We start from the raw sequence: 4991 nt of genomic DNA, 5'->3' as shown, positions 1-4991 counted from the left end.
TGTCATGCCCTTTCTTAGTACAATGGAGAGTTCCAATCATCAAAATCTTATTGATGACAATGAGGTAAAAGCCATCTGGGCCCTCCCATCCTGCAGATAGATTCTGCAAGGCCAAGGTCAAAGAAACCATCTTCTCGCTTGTAAACAAGGCCAATGAGAACAAGTGTGGAATTCAACAAGATGCTTTTCCTAGAGTCACTTTTTAAACTGCAATCCACTCTTTAAGCCTCAAATATTCTGGCATTGTACTTTGGAATGGGAATTCATTCATTCACTACTCTGAGACCCATTGAGCCTCTAGGCAGGATAGACAGGGTAAGAGAGGACAATCATTCTGTGAGCAGGTGGAAGAGCATGTCACACACCCTGGAAACCCCTGGGTTTCCCTATGTCCTGAGTGTGCCTAGCTGCAGTTTCAGGCTGAGCTCAGCCAAGTTGGGAGGGAAGTCCCTGTCTTGTCCAAATAGTCTCAAGATTCATTTCTGGATTTCACACCAAGTTTCAGTATGAACCTATATTTCCACATGGGGAAAAATGTGTGAAGAACACCCCCCACCCCTGGCAATTAATTTAAATCAAAACCTTTAACATTGCAGTGAAGCTGATTAAAACGCTCTGTATGGATTATGTAACATAGACATTCCTAGTTCATTTCAAATGCCATTTAGAAATCTCTGATGAACTATTAAATCTAATACCACCACATCTTTGTTTCCTCACCTAGACCTATATTGGGCAGATCTTGGTCTCTGTGAATCCTTTCAAACCCCTCAATCTCTACTCAGAAGAAGTGATGGCTCAGTACCAGCAGGAGATGCTCTCCAAAAATGCTCCGTATGTTTGTGGGTTTTCCCCCCTATCAGATAACCCAGTTTTTCTTAGCCCTGAGAAGCCTTTGTCCTCCATGGTTTCCCAGAATCATTTCACTTGGCTGGCCTCATAGGGTTGGGCTGGAGCTGGGTGAAATGTACAGTACGTTAAGCAAAGTGGTCCTTACCTGGCACTTGTTGATATTGTTGCTTCAAGTGTGCTGTGCCATGTTTTCCTTGAACAAGGTTTTCACCCAAGAATCTTAAAGTAAAAACCCGGGCCTGATTCAGGTCCATATCCAGTACAGACATTCAAGGCTGTAGTAACAAACTATAATTTTTTTCTGTGCATCTAGGCACATCTTTGCCATTGCAGAAATGGCTTATACACTGGCTCAGACAGCAGAGAAAGAGCAGTGCATCGTCATCAGGTAGGAGATGACATTTCTGTCCATGCTATGGTATGGTGTAGATCTCAGAATCCTCCTCTTTCCAAGTTTCTTTCCCATTGTAATAGCCATTTCATAGGATAGGAGGGTAGCAAATGGTATCATGGCTGAGAGAGGTTTCACGGGGTATGATAAGGGTTGTTTAATTTAAGTGGGACATGACAAGAGGGCACATGGTAAAAGCCCATGACATAATTATTGGTAGAAAGGAGACTGGGAAATCGGGTGGTTTCAAATGTTGCCCCAGGCTTGGTGCCATGCCTCAGAGTATGATCAACTGCCCCTTCCCCATCTTGCTTGTGTTAGTTTGAAGGTAGCTGCTCAGCAGAGATGAGCCTGCCCTGGATGACATATGGTTTGAGGTGGGAGGGGAAAGCATTTGGCTCTTTGTGGGGTTCTCATTTGGAGCTGTGTTTTCAGCTTGCCTCCAGACTTTTAAATAATGTTGGGTGGATCCTGGACTGTCACGAGTCCATAGTTTTCCACTGACTTTGGTAGAGCTATATTGACTTAAGCCAGCAGAAGGTCTTACCCAGTTATTATAGGCACCCCGGCCCAATCCTTATATCCATCCCTCTGATCCCTAACCCTTGCTCCAACAGTGGGCACAGTGGATCAGGTAAAACGGAAGCTGCCAAAGCCATCGTGCAGTACCTAACCATGATGTACCAAAGACAAGATGGCCATAGACTCAAGCAGGTAAGAGGCAACCACTTTACTTTGGGCTGTGATGGGTCACTGTGGGCTAGCTAATGGCCCACTAGCCAGGCCTGGAAGATGGAAGCAGAGGCAGGAGTATTCCCTCTTCAAGTCCTTTATGAGTGGGCTGTGGAAACAGAGGGTGAACATGTTGCTCCCAAGCTTGCTTGCCCACCTTTTTGGGGGGCATGGCACAAAACACTTCTAGTCCTGTTTTTCCCAGTGTACCCAGGTTCAGCTTCTCTTTCATGTCCCCTGAGGTCCAGCTACTCCTGTCCCAGGCACATGCCTTATAAGACCAACTTGAACCAGTCAATATCAATGTGAGGCCTCTCTGGTTGTGCTTTGCCTGCTGGAGAATGGCATCCTTGTTACACAGATGGCATGACTGGCTTTGGGATGTGTAGTGTTTGAGGAGAGCCAGAGGCCCAGTGAAAGACAGTGGGACTTGGATGCTCGTGAACTTTATCCTTGGAGTCTGAGATGCTTGATGCACAGTGCCAGAAACCAGAGCCCATTACTAACAGCAGGATACTAGCTGTAGGAGCATCATGAGATTCCTCAAGCTGTGCAGCCTCCTGGCAAGAAGACAAGAAAACTCAGTTGCCCCTCCAGTCATTAGCCTCTCTACTGAGCCTGCCTTTAAGGGCCCCAGACAGTGACAGGGATGGTTGTTATGAAGTGAGGCTACTAGGGACCTGCTTCTGAAGTCAGCAAAATCCTTCATGCTTGGCACGCTGGGCAGCAAGGAGTTGGGAACTGTTCCCAGGGTCAATGCCAGCTGGCTTTGAGTCCAGCTAGCAACCAAGAGCTAGAGATGTTGAACACAGAGACACCAAACATCTCCTGAGCTGAACCTCGGACCAGTTTGTAGATGCCTGGTGTGTCTGCTCATCTTTTGCAGTTTTGTGCTCTCTGGAGGAACAACCAACCTTTTGTTAAGTTTTTTGTACAGCTCCTGGCCCTATGGGGCCTGGTCTCTCAGCTTGATTGCAGTACTAACTGCCTGTCTGATATTAAAAAAACAAAATACACAAGGAACAGAAATTTGATAACAGGGAACACTGTGATCCAATAGACAAAAAGACTTGTCCTCAGTGCAGCAGTTCTCTTGAGTTAGGCTTTATCTATAGGACAGAATTTGGCTGGTATAGCTCTGTTTCCTAAGTGTTTGAAAAGATCATACCTCTCCCTGGCTGATCTGGCTGATACGGCTGTCAGTAAAACCACTAATGACTGAGGACCCTCACTTCTGTATGGAGAGCTGCTCTGTGGCTTTGTCACCTGGGAAAATAATGTGCACTGGGCTTCCACCAGGGGGTGCTCCCATCCTAGCTAAATCACCACAGCCAGTTCTGCAATGGCTCCATAAGGCTGTGATTATATTCAGGTTACTTCCTGGAAGGTATTACAGCTGGTGTGAGGGTGACTGCCATGTAAAGCAATGCTTGAGCTGCAGTGTGACTGGGTTGGACGCCCAGGAGATGTTGCAACGTGAAGTTCTGGCTGGTTTCAGCAGCACGCAAGCCTCAACCCTCATCAGCCCCCAACGCATTGCCCAGCAAAAGCTTACAGCTCCCCTTACCTTGAGCGGGAGACTTGTATGTGGGGGGTCAGATATGGGGTAAAACCGAGCTCATGCTGCAGCAAAAGGGAGTCTAAAGGGGCTAGTGATGGGATGCTGACAGGTTGTATTACTGTAGCATCTCTTAGCCTTTGTCTGGGACAAGGATTCCATCGCCCTTAACGCTCAAGCGATTGACCAAAGTCAGCCACTGTCCCAAAGAGCTAGAAGCAAATCCAACGGCTGACCTAGTTCAGACACAAGGTTCACACTGTTAACATGACAGTAGATAACCATCGGAAACACCTGCCAAGCCTTGTGCTGGCTCTAGCTCAAACAGGAGCCCACACAGGCCATAGGACGCGCGTACCTGTATTACACAGGCAGTCGGGCCAGGTGGTTTCTCTGGCCCCTTTTGTGCCTGAGAGTCTATTGTTTGTAATATAATGTCTCCTGCCCTGTCCTGCCTCCCAGCCCTGTGAGGTCCTGCCCATCTTGGAGAGCTTTGGGAATGCCAAAACCATCCTCAACGACAACTCGAGCCGCTTTGGGAAGTTTCTGCACGTCCATCTGAGGCAGTGAGTCAACAGGGCATTGACGGATGCTGCTTGTTTCCAGCCTGGCAGTGAGGTGCTGGGTAAGGGAGGGAGACACTGAGCCAGACACCCCCAGGAACAGCTCCGAGGTGCCTCTGTGGGCAGGTGGGCTGTGCAAGGGGTTTGTGTAACCCAAGCCTTCACCTACCCCACTTTACTTTTTCTTTGTGGGGGTCATCAATAAGTTTGTGACCCTGAATTTGCTTTTGAGTGTGCTTTGAAAGCTCTCAAGAAGTCTGCCAGATTTTCCTGATTTGAAATCCCAGAGGCCCTGTTTGCAGTTTGTTTTCCACATTCAAGTAGCGCTCAGCTGAGATGAGGGTACCCTTTTGATAGGTGTTGTACATACACGTAAGTGAGGGATGTTCCTATGGTCTAAAGTGCCAAGACAGACAGAGGAAGTGGGGGGAAAAGAGGCCAAGAGAGACAAAGGGACTTGCTCATGGTGTTACAGCCAGTCAGTGGCCAAGCCAGAACTCGGCTCTTCCAGGTCAGTGCCCAATCTTCTCAACTGTGCTGTTTCAGTATGAAAACCTACCAGGATGCAGGTCTATTTATAACCATTTAGAGCCCGTTGAGGATCTAATCTGGTTTGGTCTTACAGTGAGGAGGGAAGTGACTGATCTCTCTGCCATGGTGCCAGACTGTGGCACAGCTAGAACTGTGTTCAGTGTTGCCAGGCCCTGGCATGGTACGAAGGATCAGCTTTGTTGACAGAGCAGCACTTTGCCTAGTGGGTCAGGGTGGCTTGAATTACGTGACCATGCTGCTTAACCTCATTCGCATCTCTGCATTCAACCATACCACTGCTACTTCTAGAGTGGTGACTGAGTCCGCTGCCTGGTTACGAGCGGTGTGTCAAGATTGTTATATG

The 4991-nt window shown here is 47.9% G+C and overlaps 1 long non-coding RNA gene across 1 annotated transcript; it reads left to right on the top strand.

The window, feature by feature from the left end:
* Positions 1-733: 733 nt before the first annotated feature.
* On the top strand, positions 734-1951 carry LOC109288168. The gene is made up of 3 exons (XR_002095081.1): positions 734-834; positions 1166-1240; positions 1861-1951. It is a non-coding gene; the product is annotated as an uncharacterized LOC109288168 (long non-coding RNA).
* Positions 1952-4991: the final 3040 nt, after the last annotated feature.

Source organism: Gavialis gangeticus, unplaced genomic scaffold (assembly GCF_001723915.1).
Source record: "Gavialis gangeticus isolate Ggan-Ray unplaced genomic scaffold, GavGan_comp1, whole genome shotgun sequence".
In the NCBI taxonomy this organism is placed as follows: Eukaryota; Metazoa; Chordata; order Crocodylia; family Gavialidae; genus Gavialis; species Gavialis gangeticus.
This window is presented reverse-complemented; position numbering and strand designations above follow the sequence as displayed.